The sequence below is a fragment of the Sarcophilus harrisii genome, chromosome 1, assembly GCF_902635505.1.
Source record: "Sarcophilus harrisii chromosome 1, mSarHar1.11, whole genome shotgun sequence".
Lineage (NCBI taxonomy): Eukaryota > Metazoa > Chordata > Mammalia > Dasyuromorphia > Dasyuridae > Sarcophilus > Sarcophilus harrisii.
Window position 1 is genome coordinate 486,480,601 of NC_045426.1, and position 9,030 is coordinate 486,489,630.

At 36.5% G+C, this 9,030-nt stretch overlaps 1 pseudogene; it reads left to right on the top strand.

Moving 5' to 3' along the window:
- Positions 1-2,704: 2,704 nt before the first annotated feature.
- On the top strand, positions 2,705-8,168 carry LOC100930320 (annotated as a pseudogene).
- The last annotated feature ends 862 nt before the right edge of the window (positions 8,169-9,030 follow it).

Sequence of the window (9,030 nt, forward strand, 5' to 3'; positions counted from 1 at the left end):
CCTGTTGCAGCATATCAGGTCCTCCGCAGTTCAATCTGAATTAGATATGAGTGATCATTTGTGCACTTAATTCAGCATACTCAGAACTACCAGTCAGGAGGGCCTGTTTTTTTTCAAATCATTAACCTACTATGCCCTATTATGCCTTAGCCCTACTATACCCTAACCCTACTATTAGGGGAAGGAATGGCAGAGCACCTCTCTGTCTGATAGACTCCAGGGGGAAAAATGAGACAGAAAGTGGCTCCATCCATCTCCTCCTGGGAGAACAGCCAGACTGGGAAACCCTGCTACCAGGATACAGAAAGGATCCAGATTTCTGAGTAGAGTTATCAGAGTATGCACAATTAAACCACCAAGCCAGGCAAACTCTGAACTTTTAGGTCTAATATTAAATTGCAATGTCCTTTGAAAATGCTGAAATACTGATTAAGAAACTGGAGTTACAGGACTGAAGAAACGGATCAGACTGTCAGTCGCAGGATGCCTGTATCTTGGAGATTTCCTAAAAATTAGGCCCCAAAGCTCAGTCTGCCAGGGCAATTCCAACAGAATAAGGGGTTCCAAAGCTAAAGCATAACCAGCAATCATAGTTCAGTAAGTTTAAAGGACTGCTTGGAAGGACTTCCAATTCAGTTTTGAACTGGTGAGATAGGGAGTGGGGCAGAAATGCCTAAGGCAAAGTGAATAGGAAATACGGGTTCCCTTTCTTTCAGGTGTTGAGAAAAATTCACCACTTTTCCCAATTTCTTATCTCTTCCCCCTTCCCCCCCAGAGGAAGGAATTATCAAATTATCAAAAAATCAAATCAATTTTCAAATTGAAATCAAATTATTAATCAAATCTCAAATTTATATGTGGGATCAACCATTTCACATGTAAATCCCAAGAGTGAATCAAAATTCCTTTACATAACAGACTAGTACAGTAGGGTTTCCTAAAAATCCCTCAAACATAACAACAATAGTTAAATACTTTTAGCAATTTTCATCCCAAATTTTAAACACACAGTAATACAGTTCCATGCCTAATGTTAAACACACAGTAATACATGACCCAGTCAGGGTTTAACAGTCATTCATCAACCATTCACAAATCCCCATATCAGTCCCTCAAGAGCAGGGGGAGAAGCCTCATTTAAAACTACTTCATGCTGATAAGGAACAGAGACCCTTGTTCTGATTAGTCACAGGAAGAAAAAAAATGCAGGGACATGACTATAATATAATATAAGCAATCAAACTCAACCTTCAGCACATATAAGATAAAATAGTCTTAATCCAGTTCTACTTTGATAATTGTCCCAATGGAGCTTTAAAACTCCCAAATAATATCAACTACAAGCCCAAGAAATTTTACCTCCCATAACAAATCCCATTAACTAAAGTTTCAGATAAATCCTAAAGAGGTCTTTACCATGACCTTATATTGATAACAGTAAGAAATTTGTCCTAGTACTACTGGTTCAAAACATCTTTCATATCTAAATATATAGTTTCATAAGTTGAACATTATACATACAAATCATTTTGCTTTAAAAATACCCAATACATAGAAACATTGCCCAAATTGCATATTGTTCATAACAAAAACATTTCCAAAAGGACAAAGGAAAAAACAAAAACTTATTTTCAGATGCCCTTTAAATGACTTCAGGATGACCCAATAAAATCAATTAAATTTATACAGAGATACGTGACCCCTTTCAGGCAAATTAACAGAACTTCGCTTTAACAAGGCATTGTTCTTAAGATCTTATACTCAAGATAACCAAATCTAACCTGCACAGGCAATAGTAAAATTATTTCCCACCATTTTAAAACTGCCCAAAAGGATAGGATACATTTGTTTTTTTTTTTTTTTTTTTTTTTTCCTTCACTTAGGTTTTGGAGAACTGGTTTAAACCTTTCTCCAAGTTTCAAGGCAATTAGCATAAATCCCTTTGTCAACAGGTTAAGAAATTCCTATAGAGGTTTTATTTGCCCTGCCCAGCCCAGATCAAGCTTATGCTAAACACATTTGTAACATTGAAATAACCAATTCTTAATCATTGTTCTGAAACCTTTAACAGAGCTCTTTAACAAAACAGACAGACAAGTCACACAGAACACAGAGCAGAAGTCACACAGACATAGACTGCACAATTACAACATTAAACAAAACATTTAACACATAGACTAGGGGCTTTACCTCAGGAATAGTCCCGAGGGAAATTTGTTTCAGCTCACTATTCTTTCTCCTAGAATCCAAATGAAGGTTTTTCAGCTTCCAAGCCCCAGTTTGGTGCATTTCTCTGCCTTCACAGAGAATGCCTATATATATATATATATATATATATATATATATAAATCCAGAACCAAATTGTGCCTAATGGAACCCAGATGTGCCCAAAGACATTCAGAACAGATAGTGCCAAGAAAAAAGATGCTAAAAATCCGATAACCAGACCCAGATTTATACTCTAGAATACCCAGAGTTGTGCCAACTGGCACAGAACCAGATATGTGTCTTAGAAGACACCCAGGTAGTGTTACACTGCATCTAGTGGACACTGTTCTCAGAAATTACCACCCGTTGGTGACTTATAATTCTGAGAATCCAGATACTAGCACAGACAGACAAAACAGGTAAACAGGTCAGATTGTGCCCCAAGACATCCAGACTTACTCTCTTGTGACTGAAATAGAGGTGTCCACTATGTGGCATGGCTGCAACTGAAAACTGCTGTCTTCCTGGAGACTTTGGAGAAATCCAGAGGGCCAGCCTCTCCAGACCAAGAACTCAGCTCTCTAGCTGCTCCAAGGTCCAAGGTGGAGACCCAAAACTCTCTAATCTCTAATCCTGCTCTCATATCTCCCTGGGAAGCCTCCAAATGTAATGCCAGAGAAACTGAGGCAAGATAGAGATTAGAGAGTTTTTAATATTTTATTTGAGAGAGAGAGATTGTAGTGGAACCAGATGGATCCATGGTTTGGTCCCAGGGCTAAATGAGACTATTGTCTCCAAGAATTCAGCAGCTAATGTGTGTTTCCCATGAAGTATATATACACATGTGGCTCCAAGCCACTTGGGTAGAACGAGGCAGAGGTGGAGGCAAAGGTGGAGTCAGAACACTGAGAGCAGGAACAGACTATCAATCCAGCTCTGACAGGGTGGGGGGGAGGCATTGGACATTCTGATAACTTGGGATCAAGAAGAACAATGACAGAATGGGGGTAGGCACGGGACATTCTAATAAGTAGAGAAGGTCTGTGGCCATGATGTCTGAGATAGAAGATCTTTCTTCTTATCTGGATTAAACATTTACAATTGATAATCTTAGTGTATCCAACACTAAATTACATCAGTTCCACTAATGATCAGGAGGGAAGGATGGTGTGCAACCAGAGAGACTGGGGCAGAACAACTGAGGTAGGACAATTCAAAGAGACTGTGGCATAACAGTTAGTGTATTCCCCTCTAATCCTGGGGATGGTACTTTAGTCCTCAAATCCTCCTTTTGTTCTCCTCTTGTCCTGGGACCTGAAACCAAGAAATCTACCCTCCTGTAAGTGCCCACAGTCAGCAGTTTCTGGCCCACTGCTTCTGCACTCACCAGTGTATGTTGGTGCCTTTTCACCCAGGGTTGAATCTCAGCAACACAATTTATCAGCTGAGATTCCCTCAATCTTCCTGACTCAGAGGCCAGATTCCCCATAGTGTCTGGGAAGTAAAAGCTCCTGTGGCTGGGGCTGAGGCTATCTCACATCCCAGCTAGTCCCAGGGTTTGCCTTGCTGTTTCAGAAGAACCATCCAGGAAATGTTTTGGGGTTAACCTAACTCTCATTTGTTTTTACCACACTACTTTCACCCTGAGGTGCTATTTTGTCTTGGTTGTGGAAGAAAGCTTGAGAGCTTTCTGACCTACTTCATCAACTTTCCAGACTTTTTTCTTGATTTTACCAGTTTTTGATAATTACTGCCTTGTAATATAGTTTAAGATCCGATATGGCTAAATCTCCTTGTTTATATTTTCCCCTACTATTTCCTTTTATATTGTTGACTTCTTGTTTTTTCCAAATGAATTTTATTATCATGTTTTCAAATAATTCCATCATTTTTCTTTTTGGAATTTAATTGGGATGACATTGGATATATAAATTAGTTTGGGTGAAATTATCTTTTTCATGAGAAACAACTAGTACCTCAGTGGAGAGTTTTCAATTGAAACCAGAACCTGAAAACAGTGAGAAACTAGCTAATTTTATTTGCAGTGGAATTTTGTCTAACAGGAATAAGTAACAACCAAGCTTGTGATTGGACAAGCTTCCATCAAGAAGTGATTACGGGACACCAGTAGGAAATAACACCTTGTAGAAATTGATTGCCTTTGGTATCATATTCCTCAGAGGCAGCCCATTACAAACACCCAGGAGAGACTATACTCTGCATACTTGGAAGCAGAAGGTCTTTGAAGCAGCAACTGGATCACATGAATGAATGACAAAAAAATATCAAATACTTACCATGTGCAAAGTCCTGGGAAATAAATTCTAATGAGGAAGATAACAAGTAATGATGGTTTCAACTTTGAGTTTCAGAGAAGGTCCTGTGTTCCTTCCTAACATGAAGCCTATGGTTTTTTCCTAGATCATGGCTCTTTCCTCAGGGAAACCCTGAGAATTTCTATGTCTAATTTCTTTTGTTTCCTGAAAAAAAAAAAGATTTATTTATGCAACAAAAAGATAGAAAGCATCCTTACCAGAACCCACAGTAAAAATCAAAACAAACAAAAAAATGCAACAAACTCACCCTACAATTTTTCTAACTTATGATACCCTATGTAACTTTGTATTATTAAAAGGTAGATCTTGACTTCTGGACCTGAAAAGACCACATAACTTGGAGTTTCATCAAAGACAAATGGGGATTTACAATCATAGCTAACTTATGATTCTACATAGTCTTTTTGACTATAAGATCATCATATCCTCTTAGTCTGTAGTTCCTAGATAGAACTGTGGACTTAAGAGTCATGAAAACCGGAATTCAAATTTCATCTCCAAGACTAGTTATTTGACTTTGGGAAAGTCATTTAATTCCTGTAAGCCTGTATCCTCATTTTATACATGAGGATCATCATCACCATCACCATCATCTTCATCATCCTTACCTCTCTGGGTTATTTTAAAGTGCTATATAAATGTTAATTACCACTACTATTACAACTACTATTAAGTTCAAGTTTAATGTTGGGACAAAATAAGGCACTGGTAGGCCATCAAAGAATTAAGAAAAGCAAATTTATTTAGGCCTGGTATATACAAGGATAATCAATAAGGTTAATAATAGATACAATCTCCTTTGCATTCAAAGAAGAACATATTTTTAGCAGGACAGGATGTGTTGACTCTCGTAGTCTTCAGACATTCTACCAAATAGAAGGATCCACTTATACCTTTAGGTGACTAAGTGACCAAGAAACCCATACTGCCAGCAGGAACCAGAAAGTTGCAGAAAAGTAGGAGACATGTTTTGAGGACAGCATTATTGCTTTTTAGAGAAACTAAGCCATATTTTGTGTGGTGAAGAGACATGTTGAAGAGGGGAGAAAATAGGATGAAAACCTGGGAAATATCAGTCACCTGCTATGCTGATATTTCTACTTTTGAGCTCTGTTGCTTATCTGCTGGTTCAGCATTCCAGCCTGGTACTGGTTGCTTCACATTGGGGGCCATGTGACTATAGCAATCTTGATTATGGTACACAAATATCAAATGATATATAGGAATTTTTAAAGAGTTACTCTGAAATGTGAATTTTGTTACAGTTAACATTTTCTTAATAACTGTATTTTGATACCCAAAGTGAGAAAACAGAATAATATCAGCCTCCAATGAACACATCCACAGACTCACCTGACTTTAAACTGCATGAGCAAGATATCTTCCTCTGGTGGCATGGTGCCTAAATAACAAGTTCTCTTGTCTCTCCTTATCTTCTCCACCCTCATCAACCTCTTTTAAAGGTTGAATCTGCAAATCTTAAATTATGATATGAGAGTAAATGTCAAAGAAAAACTATTATTTCTCATGTCACAGTCATTTTGGGTTGAAGGCCTGGAATTCAAAGGTGACATCTTACATTTCCTATACAAAGATAAGGTTAAAGTTTGGGCCTTACAACCTCCAAAATATGCAATTTGTGTTCTGTCAGACCTTAGTCAAAAGTCAGGCTTGTCTAGATGATTCAATAGTTTCTTTGAATTTCAGCTGTTGTTTTTATCTTTGAAAATTCCTTACCATTAAATAGTTGTGATATTAAAAAAAAACTTAATACAAAAGAAAACCAATTTCTACTGAGCTGATTTTAAAATGCTTTCCATTACTAAACTTTCCTTATACTTGTTTTTGAAATAAAAGAGAAAATGATTTAGGAAATGCCATTTTAGCATGGGTAAATTTGGAGGAATGGATCTCTGTTAATTGAGCAAAGCTGCCATGACTTTGGCTTTCAAATACCCAGTGACTTAATTTAATAGATTATGATCTATTGTATCCACCTCTCAACATGAGCTAGTGGGAAGTCCCAAAGTAAGTGTTCTGGGCTGGTCCTAATTCAGACTGTTAGTTTATGATTGATGTTGGGACAAGATGAGATATAATAGATCATTCAACACAACAAAAGGAGATTTACTTATTCATAATAGAAGAATATTAAACAAAGATAGGCACTAGGATACCTTAAGTTGATTTAACTGAATGAACCTTTTTTGCCTGGGTTCCCAACATAGTACACCAACAAAGCCTTGTGCTACTTTGGCACTCAGGCAATGCTGAAGGGACATCAGTAGTCTGAACCAACAATCTCCTGAACTAGTCAAGTCCAATACACTTCAAGGAAAAAAACTAGCTTAACTTGTATGGATGGAGGAGTTATATATTCTACTACAGTAAAAGCAAGGACTAGTGAGGAAGAATTATCCATGATTATAACTTCATCTGAAGGTTCATGATACTTTCCAGTTCTTCCATAAATGCACATGGAGGCAGAGAAGAAATTTTTCTATCCCTTGGGGAAATACCTGTTAAAAGTGGTCATTGTTGAAAGCTAGCAAGCACATATTTATCACTATACTTGATGAAAAATACATCCTGCTTTGTTATAATAACTTAAACTCTAGGCTATTTGGATAATATTTAAATAAATGGTGGTTGATGAATATAATAGAGAATTAATGTGCTATAAGAAACATGGAAAGACTCACGTGAATTGATATAAATAAAGTGAATGAAGCAGAATCAGGAGAATAATTTACATATAATGATGCAATGATGTATATAACTGTTGAAATGGAATATTGTGAAATTAAAATGACCAAGATATGTCTCAAATAAGACATCTGGAAAGACACTTTGCTTCTTCAAAGAGGTAGGAAATAGTGGTATTGGTGCTCTGAACTGCCTTAGGGCTTTTGCTCCCTCATACTTCCCTCTTAGCCCATCCAGCCTCCTTGACTCCACTAGCTAGCCCACCAGGTTCTTTAAGGATCTGGAACCTGCCTTCAATTAAGTTGCAGAGGTGTGATGGAGAAATATTTCAAGCTGATGTTAAAATTACAAAACACTCTTAACTATCAATACCATCTTGGAAGATCTGGGAATGGATGATGAAAGGAATGATGATCCATTTCCTCTATCAAATGTTAATGCAGTAGTATTATAAAAGACAACTTAGTGGATCATCCACCACAAAGATGGTCCTCATCCTCCTGAGAATGATGAAAACAGAGAGAAATGAACAGATGATATTCCAGTTTGAGACCAAGAATTCTGGAAAGTTAACCAAGAAATCCTTTATTTGAACTTATTCTGGCTACAACTACTTAGACATTAAAAGTTTGTTTGATGTCACATACAAAACTGTTGCAAATATGATCAAGGGAAAAACTTCAGAAGAGATTCAAAAGACATATAATATCAAAAATGACTTTTTGGAAGAGGAAGCATGCCCAGATATACAAAGAGAACTAGTGGTGTGAAAAAAAGTTTAGTTTTGTGCTTGTAAGGATTGTTCCAACTAGTTGCACAGTTCGGTTTATAATTCTTAATATTAGACAAATGCAGCAGCAAATCCATTGTATTAGCAAGATATTGCAAGTTGTAGTGTTTTTTGAGTCTACAGTCTAATCCTATGGCTGGTTTAACCAGTATAATCAAAAGTCTTTTTTCCTTTTGTCTGAATAAATATGAAACTATGTGGGTTCTCTATAGAAACTAGAACTTTTGGTTTTTCTTTTCTCATTTTGTAAAGCAGTTTGTTCAGTTAGTGTCCAGCTTTAAACTTTAGTTTGCTTGCTATGTGACTTGTCCTTTAAGGCACTTTGGCATATTGTAAATAAAACCCATAGCAAAAGTTTTCCACAATAGAATTAACAAAGTGTTATCTTTATTCATGAGCTTGAAACAGGCAGAAGGCTAATTGAGGTAAATGTTTTGAATGGTTTTTCTTCATGGATGTTTTTTTTTTTTTCCCCCCCAGTTCCTCAGAATGAAAAAATAGAGGAATACTGGTGTAGATTAAGACTAGCCTTGCAATATATAGCAAACAGGCCTCCTTAAATTGGATGTGTCTGTTTTGAATGCTGTCAAATTTGAGTGTTTTTTGCTCACTGGAAGCCCAGTTACTAACCAGCAAGCAGCTTGTGGTTATTTGGCAGAAATATGAACCAGGAAAAAACTGCTAAAATTTTATAATTAAATAAGACATTTAATTCCCCCCTCCAAAAAAGCAAAACAAAACACTGAAAGAGGGAGGAAAATCATGGATGTGCAATTCTACTTATATAAAGATCTTCTTTTATAATGTTAATTTTGCTCAGTAGATATATGTATATGTAATTTATTTTAAAATATATTTATACATTTAGTTGTTTTTAAAAAATCATTCCTAGAATATGCAATTTTTCTCTGTTTTAGCATATGCCCAAATTCTCTTGAAGTTGAATTTCCCCATCATATAAATTTATAGTTTGAAGATAAAAATAATAAT